This window comes from Molossus molossus, unplaced genomic scaffold, assembly GCF_014108415.1.
Source record: "Molossus molossus isolate mMolMol1 unplaced genomic scaffold, mMolMol1.p scaffold_m16_p_13, whole genome shotgun sequence".
NCBI classification, from domain to species: domain Eukaryota; kingdom Metazoa; phylum Chordata; class Mammalia; order Chiroptera; family Molossidae; genus Molossus; species Molossus molossus.
In genome coordinates, this window is record NW_023425348.1 from 35,573,402 (window position 1) to 35,592,602 (window position 19,201).

Below are 19,201 nucleotides of genomic sequence, written 5' to 3' on the forward strand. Positions count from 1 at the left end.
GATTTAGGCTCTCCAGCGTCATAGTATCCTCTGTTTCTGTGAGAACTGTTTTAAAGGGAAGAATCAGCCTTGCCAACTTTCCAAATTTAGCCATAACTGGGTCACCTAAAAAAGTAGTACACTGTTCCCTCAAGTAATCTTTTGCTTATGTTAATTTTATGTGAAGCTCTCCTCACCAAACCTTAGCACGTTCTGAATTTCACGAGTCACTGCTTTGGCAGACAGGTGTGTGAAGAGCATCTTTTCAGATCTGTTACCAGATATGGTGCAGCTTCTGCCCTTGGTCAAGTCTGCATCTCTGGGGACTGATACCAAAGGTGGAAATAAACAAACAAAAAGCAAGATCAGGAATGAGTGTTTTAATTTCTATCTTTCGTATTGTAAAATCTTCAAGAGGTCTTTTGCTTTGAATCTGTGGGACCACATCCATGATGTTGCTCACTGGCTGGTGCCAGGCTCTGTCCCAAGTGCTCCAGGTACAGAGAGAAATTTGAGCCTGGCCCCACCCTCAAAGACAGTACAGTCTCATGTGGATCACAGTGTTGGAGGAATGCTTCTGAAAAACTCTCTTCCATTTCGGGTCAGAGGTTGATGTTCTAAAACCTAACTTGACACATTTACATGAGCCCTTATCAGACACAGGATTCTCTCCTTGTCTGTAGACTGAAGGAAAGGGAATCCTTTGGCCTGGCTCTCAGAGTCACAGGAAAAGTCTGCAGTAAAGAGCCACTGTCTTCCCAGTAGACAGAGGATATGTGGGTTACTGTGAGAATAAGGCCACCAACGCTTTGAGAGTGTTTCCCATAGGCCAAGTACCATGCTGGCCTGTGGTACTTTGACCTCGAATCCACCCTGTGGGATGATTGTCTCTTAGAGCAGATGTGGGAAGTTATGATTACTAGTAATCTCTCTCATGTGAGGATAGCTTGATGACAGTCAGAGCTAGGAAGAGGTAGAGTCCAGAGAAGGAATTCCAGTCTGTTTGGTTCTAGACTCCATGTACTTCCCATGGTAGAAATGATCTCTTTAGAGGGGTCATTTTAGAGAAAAACTATATCAAATTTAGAATGTTAGAAATCCTTACCAGAGCTTTTCTCTTTTTTTAATAGTTTCAGGAGCCAGATTGAGTGATTTTTAAAGTCTACTGGCATCACTTTTTTAAATAAATAGCATTTCTTTTGTCTTATTTGTATTTTTCCTTATGAGTGCATCATTATAGCCTGTTCTAGTACAGCTTCAGCAAGGTTGTACATCAAGAAATGGAGAATTTTATTTGCTTCTATCAACTTGACAGGTAGAAGAAACACAGGAAGTTTGGAGCCTCATACAACTGAGTTCTATCTGCATAACTACCACTGACTCTCAAATGGAGAGAATAATACCTTGTTTGTAGCCTTGGCGTGAACTATAGAATAGTTATTGTTAATCGCCTGAATTACAGGTGTGGCTCAATACAGTATAGTCCTTTCCCCATCATTGCGACATGGCTGAGTGAAAGGAGCTCATCTGAAGATATTTACTAAATGCACATGGTATCATACTGTTTGAGATGACTGAAGAAGTACTAAAGGCCTGAGTGTTCTGCCCTTGATGCCCTTGTGTCCTGGATATTGAGAAATCATTAAAAGGCAGAAATAATTTACAGAGAATTTTTAAAAATATGACATTTGCTTTGAATAAAACTGAATTCAGGAAAAGTAGAGACTGATCTAGGAGAGACCAGGAAGGCCTTTTGGGAAGGAGGGGCTTGAACAGATCTTGGGGCAGCAGGCGGGGGTCAAAGGTAGAATGGTTTAGGGAGAACCTAAACCATTTATTTCTCCTGTGACTTTTCCCTTCCTCCTTTTTATTTCCTTGTTTCTATAGTGAGAACATAGAGGTTATTTTCTTCTTCCTTTCAAGTCCCTTTCCAAAGATCCAGTGTAATTGTTTTACTTGATTATAGAAACAGAAGTATTTATTTTCTTGACAACCTTCCAAAAGGAGTTTAAATAGTTTTATTTGTCACATTTAACTTATCAATTAATAAGTAATATATTTCTTATAGTTTTGCAATGTTCTTATTTTAAAAAGAGCATGAAAGTAAAGCTTTTTAAAACAAAATCATGCATGCTTAGTAAATAAATTTTGGAAAACATGGGAGAGTATATAGAAAAATGTTTGCATGGGTCCCCCATAAAAAGAATATTATAATTTGTAACTTGGAGTTTTTCCCCTATGTGTATTAGTTTGTGTTTATTTTTTAAAATACTTATCTGTACTCTTTGTTTTTAAGTTGTTATAAGCACAAAATTCCACAGATATACTATAATATACTTAGCCATCTGGTAATGTGCATTTATATTGTACATAGTATCCACTGGTAAATCATGTTAAAGTGTTCAATGTTTTAATTTTTCTTAATGTTTTAGATTATTTATTTAAAACACACTTCGGGAAGCCCTGACCAGTGTGGCTCAGATGGTTGGAATGTCATGCAGTACATCGAAAGGTGGTGGGTTCAATTTCCAGTTAGGGCACATACCTGGAATGCAGGTTCAATTCCTGGTTCGGGCACACTTGGAAAGCAACTGATCAGTGTTTATCTCTCACATCGATCTTTCTCTCTCTCCCTTCCTGTCTCTAAAGTCAGTGGAAAACATATCCTTGGGTAAGGATGTGGAATATATCATTATTTCTTTTAGAGGTATTTAGAGCAACCATTTTCTTCCAGGTACCATGCCAGTGGTGATTTTGACTAGCTAACAATCTAGTAGGAAAACTAAGACAAATAGAAAATAACACGTGCTTTAAAAAGAGAACAGGAAAAGCACTGAAGTAATTCAGAAAATTAATGGCTGGAGTGATGAGAGACGTCTCACAAAGAGAGGCAGGACTTCAGCTAGGGCTTGCATGCTGGGATTAGAAATTCCACATGATCACAAGTGCAAAGATAGAAAGAAAAAATATAACCAGAGATTACTGAGCAACCATCTATTTGCTGGGAAATTAGAGGCCTTGCAAAGAAATTGTAGACAAGAAGCTTAGAAAGGTAAACTGTAGCCAGAGGACTACAAATGTCATATTAAGAATTGCAAACACTTTTTTAATAGACAGTGAAGGGTTCTGGGATTATTTCACTGGTTATGCAGTGTTACAAACTGATTCTTCTAAGGAGGTGCTTATATTCAAAGATGCTCAATGTCAACTACAACAAAGAACTGCTAATTAAAGCAACACAAGATCATTTCCACCTATGAGGTTAACAAAGAATGAAGTACTGACAAGTGTGTAGGAAAACAGGTGCTATCATTACTAATGCAATTTGTGCATAATTATGAGACTATGAATTGGCATAAATGTTCTGGAAAATAATATGGCAGATGCACCAGTATTTAACATGTGCATACCTTATACTTGGCAAATCCACTCATAAAAATGTATCCTAATGTCACAATTGAGTAACACTCAGAAATGACTGTACACAATATCTATAGCAGTATGTTGTCTAACACTATAATATTAATAACAACTGAAATTTCCATAAATTAGAATATGTTAATTTATGGCATAAATCTTGAATAAAATGCTTGTAATTGTATTTTCTCAAAAAGATAAATTAGATATTAATATATTAATTTACAGTGATGTCGTATGTAAAGAACAAACCAAAACAGATAACAAAGAATCACTTTGATCTCATTTATGTGGAAGCAAAGAAGGATACATACCAGATAGTTAGCAATAATTGTCACTTGGGAGTAGGAATAAAAAGCAATTTCATTTTTACTTTGTATTTTTACAAACTATGGAAAAAAGATGATCAGGAACATTGTTTGGACTATGGGTTAAGTATGAGCCAAAGTGCAAATAAAGGCAAAAATGAATGTCAGTGTGCTTTAGACACCTTTCCATAACATCTGATGTTGACCTTGTCATTTCCCATTCCATTATCCCATTTTCAGTCCATTATTTCATTTAGCAATACCTCTTACATTCTGGTGATTTTTTTTAAAAATTATCTTGCTCAGATTAAAAACCTTGCTTATCTTGTTCCATGCTGTATCTCTAGTGCTTAGAACATTTCCTGAATGATAGTAGCCTCACATAAATGACTTGAATGAAATAAGTGCCAGTTGGACAGCTATTACAATAGTTGCTTCTATTTTAAAAGTCTAAACACCTTAACTTGACTCATACAGTCATACATAATTTATTTCCTGACAACCTCTCTAGCTTTTTATCTGATCATCCCCAGTGTCAGCCCCTCAGGATCTGTGCAATTGAACTTGTTTTCAGTTATATTAAAATACCCTCTCTTTCATCTCCAGGACTGTGTATATGTTATTCTTGCTTCTTGGAAAATTAATTGAGCTCTTCTTTTTCTTACTCCTCTTTATCCCTCTGGTATCGGTTTAAGCAATGTTACTGCTTGATCACAGTCTCTGGGGTTAAATGTCAGATCAGTTCTGTGTTAAGTAATTTTTGCTTAAATATCTTTATCTGCCAAGTAGGAATAATAGTACCTTTCTCATAAGGTTGTTGTGAGGATAAATGAGTTAACACAGGAAAAGCACTAAGAACAGTTCCTGATGCATAGTAGTTTATTATGTGTTAGGATGCATAGTAGTTTATTATGTGTTACAATGACGATGATGGTGACAACTGGTCATGTGGTTGTTGAAAAACCTTATTACTTCAGGATGGGTTAGGTATCATTCTTCTTTACTGACAAGCTAAATCTTGTGTATTATTGCCCACTTGTTTGCTTTCAGATCTTACTAGACTATAAGTTCCATGTGATTAGAGGCTTAGACCATCAAGTTTACCAGAGTACCCATAATACGTAATCCAGTGTCTGGCAGAGAGTAGTTGCCCTTTTAAACAAATGTTTTTAAAATTGCTAAATTGCCTAATCTAGCATAAAAAAATAAAGTTGGTCTATTATAAGAACTGAAAAGACATATTATATATTATAAGAACTAAAAAGACAGCTCTTGATACCGAAGAAGAGTGAGAGAGAGTTAAGGATGTCTCAGGTTCAGGAACTGGAGACAAAGAAAATGATGAAGCTATTAAGAGAAGAATAAAGATATCTTACTAATCTTGGCCCTTCTAGTTGACCCCTAAGAATTATCTTTTGTCTTTATGTTCTCATAGCTATCCTAAAGGGCTCTTAGATTTATTACATCCTTTGCATTCAAGACTTAATGTTGTAGGCGCTACAGATGCATATGCCCTTGTACAGATAAGCAAATGAAGGTTCAGTCATCTTTGAGTAGAAGGAAAGTCAAATTACAAATAGGAAAAAAAAAAAAGATTTTTAAAAGATGACTTATTTAGAAAGAGAAGTTCTGCTTTGTACAGAGAGCATTATGATCTGGGCATATAGTTATGTAAATGACCTGGCCACTGCCATTAACAGTTCAATCTGTATTCATAGTGAAAGTTACAGAAACAAGTTTAAGACAGACTGATAATCTTCCTACAGGGCTCAGATACTGTCTTCTGGGAGTACCATGGATAAAGCAGTTACTTCTCAGTTGGAGATTTAAAGAAGGTTCTTCGATGAATACAGCTGACCTAGGCTTATAGGCTGTTCATTTCTCAGTATTCTACTTCAATTCATTTCTCACATAGAAAAGCTAGTCTTCTGTTCCAAATTAGAATTTTCTAATTCTACCAATGTGTTCATAAAAGAACATTCATTAGCTAATGCATGCTTATCATTTAGCTTTGGGTTTTATTTTTCTGAAAATGTTTTTGCACTTTTCTTCTTTTAATTTAACTCAGCAACAGTAGTTATCTTTTGTGAAGAAACACTGAATAGATTTAATGTTTGAGGTGACAATTGTCAGCATACTTTTAAGAATGTCTGAAGAACATGTTGAGGAAACCGACTTTTTAAAGCAAAATAAAGAATCTAAATGACAATTTTCCAGAACCCCAAATTGATTATTATTCTTCCCATTTCATTCCTAAAGGGACATGAAAAAAAAAAAATCATGTCCTTAATTAATCATGTTCTTAATTTTTGTGATAATAGAAAAATAGATTGTTTTAATATATGAAGAAAGGGTCACTGGTATATGACATAAGGAACTAAATTTAGACTGACAATAGAATCATAAGGTTTATGAATTAAAAAGGAAACTTAATGGTAATCTAGTACAGTCTTTTGTTTGTCTCTGTCTTTCTCATTTAAAACTGATACAGTGCTCACCTCAGCAGCACACATACTAAAAATTGGAACAATACAGAGAAGATTAGCATGGCCCCTGCACAAGGATGACATGCAAATTTGTGAAGTGTTACATATTTTTTAGAGACAAAGAAGGCCACTACATAATATTGAAAGGATCTATCCAACAGGAAGATATAACCTTGGTAAACATATATGCACCCAATATAGGAGCATGAACATATACTGAAAATCTTTTGGAGGACGTCAAAGGAAAAATCAATAGCAATACAATTATAGCAGGGGACTTCAATACCCCGCTGACATCTCTGGACAGATTTTCTGGACAAAAAATTAACAGGGAAATACAGACTCTAAATGAAGTGCTAGATCAAATGATTTTAATATCTACAGAGAATTACACCCCAAAACTTCAGAATTTATATTCTTCTCAAGTGCACATGAAACATTCTCAAAGATAGACCACATGTTAGAGCACAAACTAAGTCTCTACAAGTTTAAGAAAACTGAAGTCATATCAAGCATCTTCTCAGATCACAATGGCATGAAATTAGAAATAAATTGCAACAAGTACATGCAAAGACATTTGAAAACATGGAGGCTGAATAGCATGTTATTGAACAATGAATGGGTTACCATGGAGATCAAGGAAGAAACGAAAAACTTCCCAGAAACCAATGAAAATGAACACACAAGAACACAAAATATATGGGATGCAGCGAAAGCAGTTCTGAGAGGAAAGTTCATAGTACTACAGGCCTACCTCAAGAAACAAGAAAAATTTCTAATAGATTATCTAACCTGACAACATAAAGAACTAGGAAGCAAACAGAAAGAAAACCCCAGAGCAAGTAGAAGGAAAGAAATAGTAAAGATCAGAGCAGAAATAAATGACATGGAGACCAAAATAAATAAAAAATAATTCAAAGGATCAGTGAAACAAAGAGCTGGTTCTTTGAAAAGATAAACAAGATTGATGGACGCTTAGCTAGATTCACCAAGAAACAAAGAGAGAGAACCCAAATACACAAAATCAGAAATGAAAGAGGAGAAATAATAACTGACACCACAGAAATACAAAGGATTGTTAACAAATATTATGAACAATTATACAGCAACAAATTTGACAATCTAAGTGAAATGGACAAATTTATAGAAACACATAGTCTCCCAAAACTGAACCAGGAAGAGAGAGAAAACTTGAACAGACCAAGAACAACAAAAGAGATTGAAGATGTAATCAAGACTCTCCCAGCAAACAAAAGCTCAGGCCCAGACGGCTTCATGGGGGAATTTTACTGAACATTCAAGGAAGAACTAATACCCATTCTCCTCAAACTATTTTAAAAAATTGAAGAAGGAAGACTTCTAAACTTGTTTTATGATGCCAGCATAATTCTAATTCCAAAACCAGAAAGGACACTACAAAGAAAGAAAACTACAGACCAATATCCCTGATGAATATAGATGCCAAAATCCTCAACAAAATACTAGCAAATCAAATCCAGCAATACATCAAAAAAAATTATACACCATCACCAAGTGGGATTCATCCCAGGGATGCAAAGCTGGTACAATATTCATAAATCAATAAATGTGATACACCACATAAACAAAAGATAAAAATCATATGATCATATCAATAGACACTGAAAAAGCATTCGACAAAATTAGCACCCATATCTGATAAAAACTCTCAGCAATCTGGAAATAGAGGGATCATATCACGGCATAATAAAGGCCATATATGAAAGACCTACAGCCAACATGCTACCCAATGGGCAAAAATTAAAAGCATTTTCCTTAAGAACAGGAACAAGACAAGGATGCCCACGTTTGCCACTCTTATTTAACATAGTACTGGAAGTCTTAGCCACAGCAATCAGACAGGAAGAAAAAATAAAAGGGATCCAAATTGGAAAGGAGGAAGTGAAACTGTCATTAATTGCAGATGACATGATACTATACGTAGAAAAGCCCAAAGACTCCATCAAAAATTTACTAGACTTAATAAATGAATTTGGCAAAGTAGCAAGATACAAAATTAATGTTAAGAAATTGATGGCATTCTTATACACCAATGATGAACTCACAGAAAGAGAAACTAAAAAAAATCCCATTTAGCATCATAGCAAAAAAATTAAGATACCTAGGAATAAACTTAACCAAAAAAATAAAGGACCTATTCACAGAAAACTACAGGACATTGAAAAAAGAAAAAGAGGAAGATATAAAAAAGTGGAAGCACATACCTTGTTCATGTATTGGAAGAATTAACATCATTAAAATGTCCATATTATCCAAAGCAATCTATAGATTCAATGCAATCCCCATCAAAATACCAACGACATACTTCACAGAACTAGAACAAATACTCCAAAAGTTTATATGGAACAAAAAAGACCTCAAATAGCCACAGCAATCTTGAAAAAGAAGAATAAAGTTGGAGGAATCACATTACCAAATTTCAGGTTATACTACAAAGCCACCGTAATCAAAACAGCCTGGTACTGGCACAAGAACAGGCATGTAGACCAGTGGAACAGAACAGAGAACCCAAAAATGGACCCAAGGCAATATTGTCAATTAATATTTGACAAAGGTGGCAAGAGCATACAGTGGAGTAAAGACAGCCTCTTTAATAAATGGTGTTGGGAAAATTGGACAGCTACATAAAAAAAAAAAAAGAAAGAAAAGAAACTAAACCATCAACTTACACCATACACAAGAATAAACTCAAAATGGATAAAAGACTTAAATGTGACCCATGAATCTATAAAAATCCTAGAAGAAAATGTAGGCAACGAAAATTCAGACATCACATGCAGCAGAATTTTCACTGATACATCACCTAAGGCAACAGAAACAAAGCAGAAAATGAATACATGAAACTACATCAAACTCAAAAGCTTCTGCACAGCAAAAGATACAATTATCAAAATGGAAAGGCAACCCACTGTATGGGAGAGCATAATTGCCAATGATATTTCAGATAAGGGGTTAATCTCCAATACATATAGAGTGCTCATACAACTCAACAAAAGGAAGACAAAGAACCCAGTTAAAAAATGGGAGACGAACTAAACAGACACCTCTCCAAACAGGACATACAAATGGCTAAGAGAAATATGAAGAAATGCTCAACATCAGTAATCATCAGAGAGATGCAAATTAAAACAACAATGAGGTATCACCTCACACCTGTCAGAATGGCCGCCATCAACAAATCATCAAACAACAAGTGTTGGTGAGGGTGTAGAGAAAAGGGGACTCTAGTACACTGCTAGTGGGAATGGAGACTGGTGCAGCCACTATGGAAAACAATATGGTGTTACCTCAAAAAAATTAAAAATTGAACTTCCATTTGTCCCAGTGATCCCACTTCTAGGAAGATACCCTAAGAAGCCTCAAACACCAATCAGAAAGAATATATGTACCCCCATGTTCGTAGCAGCACTATTCACAATAGCTAAGATCTGGAAACAGCCCAAATGTCCATCAGTAGACAAATGGCTAAAAAAGCAGTGGTACATATACACAATGGAGTACTATGCAGCTGTAAGAAAGAAATATCTCTTATCCTTTGAGACTACATGGAGGAACCTGAATAGTATTATCCTAAGCAAAAAAAGCCAAACAGAGAAGGACAAGTATCATATGATCTCACTTATTTGTGGAATATAATGAACATAACAGTCTGAGGAATGGGGTAGTTCCAGAGACATGGAAGTGGGGTACAGACTGACAATCCCCAGAAGAGGGGGCGGTGGGGGAGAGATAAACCACAGAACTTATATTCATGTATACATGAATAATGGACATGGACAGCAAAGCTGGGGACAGGGCAGGAAGGGAGGGGGCAGGGGGAATCAGTGGGGGAAAAAGGAAAAACATCTGTAACAAAAATTAATTAATTAATTAAAATAATAAAATAAATAAATAAAAGAGTATACAGTGCTCAATGATAGTTCCTTGGAGAAAATTATGATAATAAATTACAAATCATTTGTAGTAAATACATACTGAGAACTGATTAATATAAAAAATAAAAATAAAAATGTATAAATAAATAAATAAAACTGATAGATTGAATTGAATTGAATTATTTTAAATTCCATCCAGTGAAGCAATTAAATTGCTTAATATTATATGATTTCCATTGCTTAATATTTTTCTGTTACTTAATTTTTTTATGAAATTGTGCAAGTCATTCAATACCATTGTCACTTTTTTAAAACCAATATAATGGGAAAAATAATAGATATTTTAGAGTTGTTGAGAGAATGAAATGAGGTAATGCATGTCAAATACCATCTGGTCATTTTATTGTGGTCCCCTCTACTCTCTCACCTCTAGAAAGGTATTAAGATTGGATTGGTTGCAATACAGGCAACTGTATCCCCTGTGCCTGTCATCTAGTAGGCACTCAATAATTCTGTAATGAATGAATGTAAGCACCTGACTTTCCTTATGCCCTTTTATTATCTGATGGTTTTTCAATTCTAGACCTCTGAAATCTAAGTTGCTCTTTTAACAAAAGAGTAAATTGAGACTCAAAATGTTAAATATTTGGCCAGCAGTCATAAACATGAACACACTAAAGTGATAGACCATTTGGACTCAGGCTTTCTAACCTCTGCTCTAGTCTATTTTCTACTTCAGACTTTAAAAAATGTTAATAAGTAATGTGTTTTCCCAACATCCTAAGTATAGTCAAATATATACCTTGAAAAGAATTTGGAAAATACAATTGCATATAAACCAAAATGTAATGTTTTATATTTACTTATATAAACACTGTCAAAATTTGGGCATGCACTCTTTTATTTAACATTTCCATGAATAATTATTCTGTGAGTAAATATTTGTTAATAACATTTTAATGGTTGATTAGGATTCAATTCTACAGAAATACCAAATATTGTCATTTCTTTTCACTTTTAAAGTCTTTTTTTATATTAATCTTGGACATAGGAAGGGAACAAAGGAGAGAGAGAGAGAGACATCAACGTGAGAGAGAAACACTAATCGGTTGCCTCCAGCACTCCCCCTAACCTGGAATCAAACTGCAACCTGGATATATGCCCTAACTGGGAATTGAACCTACCAGCTTTTGGTGCACAGGACGATGCTCCAACCAACTGAGCCACATGGGCCAGGGCTCTTGTCATTTCTTATTGTTGAATATTTAATTTCCAGTTTTTCACTAACATAAATAATGCTGTCATTCACCCTTATACAAAATTGTCTGTCTTTTCCTCTGATTATTTACTTAGAATAAATTATTGAATATGAAATAATAGATGGATTAGGATTAGGACCATTTTTTAAGCTCTCAGGTCATATATAATCACACTATATTTCTTTCCAGAAGACTCGTACCAATTTCTTTCTCAAAAGCAGCATTCGTGGGTATTTTTCTTGATGACTAGACTACCAGAAAATTGTGTCAGTATTAAAGGGCAATTTCCTCTCTCTTTTTTTTCGAAATAATTATTTCGGGGACAAATGCGTCACTGCAGCTTCTAGAATATCATGTCAATGCCAAACATCATTCCTCATTATCTTTGCTTGATAATGCATGCTGATTACCTGTGTGCAATCTTCATGAAAATTCCAGGGCCGAGACAGCGTCAGCATAGCTGAGTCACTACCTTTAACACACAATCCAGGCCTGATGAAGTGAACAAAGGTTGTATTTCAAATAGTCAAATATAAAGATTCCCTATGATAAGGAGTTTTACCTGCTGTTAAGCTAGTTATTCTTCGAACATTTATGTTATTTGAGAAACACCCAAGCATGCTAGACTAGGCTAGGAATAAAGATACTTAAAGTTATGATTTACTTTTCTCAACTGTGAGATATTAACATTAAATACTTGCTATTACATTTATACACAATAAATCCCCCTTATTATATTCCTGAAGAATGGGTTTTACAAAATAACAAGCAAGGTGTTTTAGTTGTGGTCTTGCCACTAGCTTATGTTGTGGAGTAAATTACTTAACCTCAATAATCCTGAATTTAATAATATGTAAAAAGTAGTAGTTCTGCTGACCCCACAAGATTGTTGAGAGAATAGGAAAGAAAACATATAATTACAAATTAATAATAAATACTTAGGATTTAGGTTGACATTTCTTTTCCTAATGATGGTATGATGGCCAGGGATCCAGAATTGCCTTATCTCTGTCTGAACCTCACCCTCCTTCTCATGAGGTTTCTGACTACGGAATCTATACATGAGACATAGCAGCTACACCGGCTTCAGACTACCACTTCATAACTGAAAACTAATTAATTTTTCAGTGTATTTTTACCAATGCACAGCTCTGGTAAAAACTGAGAAATCATTGTGCCTTCAGCCTAAAGGTAAGAGGTAGGCAGCCCACTCTTTCCTTTATGAAACTAAGATGTCTAAACATGCCACTCAAATTCAGGTACAGAGCATCTAAAATAGAATGAGTGAGACCTAGATGGGTGTACCCACAGGGCCACTCCTTGTTCAGTTCTGCACAGACAGAAAGCACGATAGCAACAAAGCCGAGAATGGTCCAACAGCCTGCGGAAAGCTGACTCTACCTAGGTGAGCCTACGGCTTGGAAGCAGAAGTAGAAGAGAGCGTCACATTTAAGTGCTGACCTGTGAGGCAGTTTTCACAGGCTCTAGTAAAACATGGCTCGATGCATGTCCTGAATTAGGTGAATCTGGGTTACTTCCCTCCCAGATATTTTTTTTTGCAAATGGTAGTCCATTATATATTTGAGCACCTCTTCATATTCTAGTCTTTTCTGGACTAATATTTTATTTATTAAAAGGCTGACTATAATCCACTAAATTGTTTTTTGGACCAAATTATTATTTGCTACCTACAGTTTGGAAAACACTAGTTTTGCTCTCCCCAAATACGTTCCTCAATCATTCTAGTACTCTTCCAAAAGGAAAAGATAGTCTCTGTTCAAATAATTTGGGAAAAGGTTGTATAATGAATTTGCTGTATGCAGATTTATGTGCAGTTATGTGATAAAGTCCTTAAAAATTCTGTGGTAGCCCATATTCTTACCCCACCCCCACAGACACATATGTTTACTTGAATCTTTGTTTTTCTGCCACAATTAATTTCCACTTCACCACTTTTGGTGATTTCAATATCCACATGGGTAAACTATTCAGTACTATAGGCCCTCAGTTTCTTGATCTATACATCTTAAGTGACATTTTCCTTAATTTTAGACTAGCCACCTACTCCCATGACAACACCTGGATTTGTCATCATGAACAATTGCACCTACAGTGATACCTCGGTTCTCGAACATAATTCGTTCCAGGAGGACGGTCGAGAACCGAATTGTTCGAGAACCGAAGCAATGAAACCAATAGGAAAGCGTGACTCCACAAAGCGTGACTCTCTCTCTGCACTCACACTGATGACGCAAGCAAGGCGCGCTGGGCTGAATGAACGCCATTCGGCTCAACTCGGCTCATCTCGGAAGTTCGAGTTCCAAATATTTGTTCGGATTCCTAGACAAAAGTTTCTCGAATCTCTGGTCGAATACCGATTTGGTCGAAAACCGAGGCGTTCGAGAACCGAGGTATCACTGTATTCTGAAATCCTGACTTCAAGCACAAGACTCTTCTACTGACGCTTCTATTGTTCTGGCTTATTTTCTAAAGTACCCCATTACCATAATTTATGAATTACATCAACACATCCAGAGATTCCAACCCATTGGCTTCCATTACTTTCTAATTATCCATTTATATGTTCTTAAATTCATTCTTGTCCTATCTAATTTCATCATCCATTACTATATTCACTTCCTTTACTCTCAGAGGAAGACCTTGCCCCATACTTCACTAAGAAATAAAAGACATCTCCTTTGAACTTCCTCGTCTTCTCCCACCAATTTCACTAGTTTCCTTCCCTTTTGCTAGCAATCTGCTTGTCTTTTATCACTCTGAAAGAAGTTTATCTCCTCTTTTCATGGTCCTGTAACTTGTGCTTGGAGTACCACCCCCTCTTACTTTTTTAAGAATTTTGTTATTTTTAATATTCATTTTTTTTATAATTTTGGCTGTGGCTGAAATAGTTTTAAAACTTAATGTAAAATGCATCAATATATAAAATAATTTTTATACTCAAAGTCTTTTGACTTATATGACACACTTATACATTAGGTATTCTATATCACTGTTACTTTCATTTCTCAAAAGGGCCTCTCACCCCATTACCAACACTCCAAAGTCTCCAAAGCCTCACAATGTTTTTGGTTTTTATTTTACACCATTTGTTGAAACTGGCCTTGTCCTCCATGTATCAACTTGTTTTGGAATATCTCAGCTTTTTGAAATTGTGACATTTTTATCTTTATAGCCAAAGATTTTCTCTGATCTTTGAGTATGAGAGTCAGACATATCTCCTTATCATCAAGAGAAAGTGTTCTTTAAAAATGTTCATTATGGACATTGTCAAACATACCCAAAGTTAGAGAGACTAGAATAATCAACCCCTATTTTCACATTTTTTAATCTATTCTTGTTTTCCCATTTATTTGAATAACTGCTTGATACAATAGTTTAAATCATATAATTTGACCCATAAATTGTTCAGCATTTTTTTCTAAAAGATAAGGATTATTTTATTTTATTTTATTGTTTTATCCTCACCAGAGGACATGTTTGCATTTATCTTCAGATAGAGCAGGAGGGAGAGAGGGAGGAAGAGAGAGAGAGAAACATCGATGTGAGGGAGACACATTGACCGGTTGCCACCCACACGACCCCAACAGGGGCCTGGGATAAACTGCAACCGAGGTACATGCCCTTAGCAGGAACCAAACCTGGGACTCTCTGGTCCACAGGCCAACACTCTAACCTCTGTGCCAAACCGGCCAGGGCAAATAAGGATAATTTTAATATAACCAAAAGAGAATGATCAAACTGAGAAAAAATAATAATGATCATAAATAATATTTAATATTTAGTTTATGTTCAGTATTTCCCAAATGTCTTAAAACTCTGTATCCGTAAAGGTAAGGATATTCTCTTACATAACTCTTACAAGACCATTCTCAACTTCAGAAATTTAATTGATGTCATTATTATATCTAATCTATCACCCCATATTTCAATATAGCAGTTGATCTAATATACTTTGCAGCATTTCCCCCTCCCCATCTTTGAGATATAATTTGCATATAACATTTCATAAGTTTAAAATATACAATATAATTATTGATAAACATATATGTTACAGAACAATTACCACCAAAAAATTCTGTCTTTTTTATAGTTTGTTTTTTCTAATTAGGATCAAATCAAGATCTACATATTATATACAGTGGATATAATCTTAAATATCTCTTAATCTACCAGTCCTCCCCTCCCATTTTTAATCCCATACATGTTAAATAAGTTAGGAAGTTCCTGGAGAACTTCTCCCACTCTGAATTGTCTAGCACTTTTCTTGTGGTATCATTTAATTTGTTTCTCCCCCCATTCCTTTCCTGTAATTTGCTAATGAGGGGTAGAGGCCTGATTAGCTGTTTTTAATTAGCAAGAATATTTTATAGACAGTGCTTGATACTTCCTGTTGCCTCTCACCAGGAAGTACATGATGTCTATCCCAGTTTTACTGATGCTATAATTGATAAATAGGTTCAGGTAATCCACCTGTTACAAAGTTCACAGTTCAAGGATTTAGAGATAGGTTTTCTTTATTTACACCATAGTAATTGATTGGGCTCTAATGGGTCATGACCGCCATGATCATATCATCCAGGTTTCCTCTTGAAAGCACCTTACAAATAAAGTAATACCACACCCAGAGAGTAGAACACCCTTCTTTCATCACCCTTCCTCAGCATAATTGCCACCACTACGGACATCACTGTTCTCATTAAAAAGAAAGACATTTTGATATAATTTTTGGATGCCAACTTTTTAGTAACTGGTTGGGAAGAAATGAAGTTCTTTGAAAACAGTATCAATTTTTCAGGGGGGAAAAGATGCTTATCTAATAATCATAGGGCCTATAAGAAAGAGAAATACAGTAATCCTCATTATCCATCATTTTGCTTTACACCGTTTTAGCAACCCGTGGTCAACAACATTCTGAAAATATTAAATGGAAAATTCCAGAATAAGTAATTTACGTTTTAAATTGTGTGCCATTGCGCGTAGGGTGATGAAATCACTTCATTTGCCTGGGGTATGAATTATCCCTTTGACCATCATATCCATGCTGTGTACCTGCCTACTCATTAGTCATTTAGTAGCCTTCTCATTTATCAGCTTGATTGTCTTGGTATCACAGTGCTCGTGTTGAAGTAACTCTTATTTTACTTAGTAATGGCTCCAAAGAGCCAGAGTAGTGATGCTGGCAATTTGGATATGCCAAAGAGAAGCTGTAAGTGGAAGTATAGGAAAAAACACAGTTTATATATAGGGTTTGATACTGTCCATGGTTTCAGGAATCCATTGGGAGTCTTGAAGCATATCCCCGATGGATAAAGGTTGGGGGCTATTGTACAAGCATTTCCATCAGCATCCTTCCTTATAATTAATGCTATGTGTCTGTCTTCCCAGTTAGATGCTAAGCTTTATAAGCACAAGAGATTTGGTCTGTCACTATCATTATCTTGCATGGAATCTGATACATAATAAGTCTTCTGGGAATAGTATTTTGAATGAATGATTAGGAAGGTGGTAGATTTCTTGTAATCAAGTTGGGTTCAGTTCTCAGTTCAATTGTCCTTGAAAATATATGATCTCAAAGTAAAAAAGGAACTTAGAGGTCATCTGGTTCATACATAATGCTTTCTGAGACAAATACACGCTGGTCCCTTAGCTTCTGCTAGAGCTCCACCAATGAAGGACAGCCTACTCCTTCTCATACACTGCACATTCTATCTAACAGTAGTGCTAATTGTTGGAAATGCCTTCCTTATGTTGAGCTGATATTTGACACCCAACTTCTATCTTTTCCTTAGAAATTTCAGCAGAGTAAGGCTGCTCATTTTTTCAGTTGATAATAGACATTAAAATTAGCCAATGCTAGGTGTTTATGTAGGAAAAATAAAACATTAAATAGAGTTTCCTTATCATATGTAATTTATTCATCAGCTAGTAGCTGGGGTTTTTCCTATTTTAATATTTCTTTAACACCCTTAATATGCCATGTCATTGTTAGTTTTTCTTAATTTCCTTGCACTGTAGTATCTGGTTATTCAAAACAACAACAACAACAACAACAACAACAACAACAAAACCCAGTTATTTATTTAAAAGTAAGCTTTTAAAAAAGAAGACCAGGGAATGGTTATACTTCCCTGCTTCAAAACCAGTCTTTAATATATGACTTAAAGACCAAGAAAGCCTCTGGAGCATCTGTATCATTTCTTCTTTTGTGCTTTTATTTATGGTTTAAAGAAATCTTATTAATTTTTCACCAGAAAATCTGAATAAAGCTTGATATCAGTTCAGGAAGAATTGCAATAGGAATAACCTCTGGAGTCATTACTACCTTGAACTGGGAACCAAACAGTGTTTCTTCTTTGCAGAGTTGGTCTGTGTGCATTTGGAAAACAGCTGGTGCCTGGGTAGCTCTTCCACTACACTGGGCATGACCAGGCTCAGCTGCTTGCCTGATATTTCATTCAAATAAGCAGAGGATAAGTTCCCTTTCTGCAAAGGGCTCTACCTCTTCCTGAGGTAGCTCTGACAATGGCCAAGCCATTTGTTACAATGCAATTGGGGGCATCTCAAAATAAAAGCCCAGAAATAGAATTTTTCTGTCATAACTATACTTTCTAGAAAAGTATAAGCCCCAAGAAATAAATCTGACATGAATATCACTTTAAATTGCAATTTTCCAATGTGCTTCTGTGAGTTTTTTGAACGACCTACATTTTGTGATCTACTTTTTGCTTGAAGGGCCATTTCCATGATTCCAAAGAGCTATCATTGCAGCAGTTGATTTAAATGCTGAGTTTATATTTTGGTAACATGCCCAAGAGTCCTGAGGTAGGATGTTTTCTTTAAACCATTAAATATCACATGCTGTCCCATGCTGTGTTACTGAATAATTCCCTATGCCTAGTTGTATCCATGGAAACCTGCAATGGTCCCATAATTGCAATAGTCTCCAAACTGGTCTATCTCTGGCAGATCTCTCCACTTCCAGTCTATCACTCACACTGCTGTGAAGTGATTTTTCAGTAAGACAAATATAGCACGTCATTCCTTATTTTATACCTCATAAATCCCAAACATTGCCACGCATGTCAAATCTCTTATACATGGTTCCATCTAATTTTCCAACCTCCTGTCCTATCAGCCCACCCATATTCTAGCCACAATTTCCTTTGTACTCCTACCTTGCTCTTTCATGCTCTTTTCCCATGATTTCTTATGTCTGTCATCATCTCTTTTTTCTTCCTGGAAACCTCTCCACTGGTCTTTGGAAAACTATTTCAAATGTCACTTCTTGGGTGAAGTCTTTGCTGATACCTCAACTGGAGTAGTTACCTCTTTTGTGTGTCCCTGTAGTAGAGTCCAAGCATATGGAAGATGCTACATAAATGTTATGGCATCTTCAGTTTCTCCCTCTCTAGTGTCTTCTTCCTTCTTCCTTATGACTATCTTCCCTATTCTAAAAATATAAAAATATTTGCCCAACTCCTCCTTCCTCCCTCCAAGTTACATCAGTACTTGCATTTCCATTATCACCTAATTCTTGAAAAAAGAAAAAAATCTGTATTGTCATCTGTCTGGAACATTAATAGGTGTTAGATTGGAAAAAAATAGTGTTTTCAAGTCAAAGAAATTTAGAAAACATTAAATTAAACAACATTAAACAGGGTTCTTTGTTGTATAATTGCTCAGACTTTAATGTGCTAATGTCACCCAAGGGGGTGTTTCATAACTTAATTGGCTATAGGGACAATCTTAAGAGGCTAACCTTCTACTGGTCTACACTTGTTTCCTTCCACTTTCTCAATGCTTAAACTTTAACCCAG

General features: G+C 35.6%; 1 protein-coding gene and 1 non-coding gene across 2 annotated transcripts in view; both read left to right on the plus strand.

The window, feature by feature from the left end:
* Positions 1-19,201, plus strand: part of DLG2 (discs large MAGUK scaffold protein 2) — a 1,351,614-nt gene that overhangs the window by 313,434 nt on the left and 1,018,979 nt on the right. The window lies entirely within an intron of this gene.
* LOC118629231 lies at positions 6,195-6,302 on the plus strand. Its single transcript, XR_004959451.1, has one exon. It is a non-coding gene; the product is annotated as a U6 spliceosomal RNA (small nuclear RNA).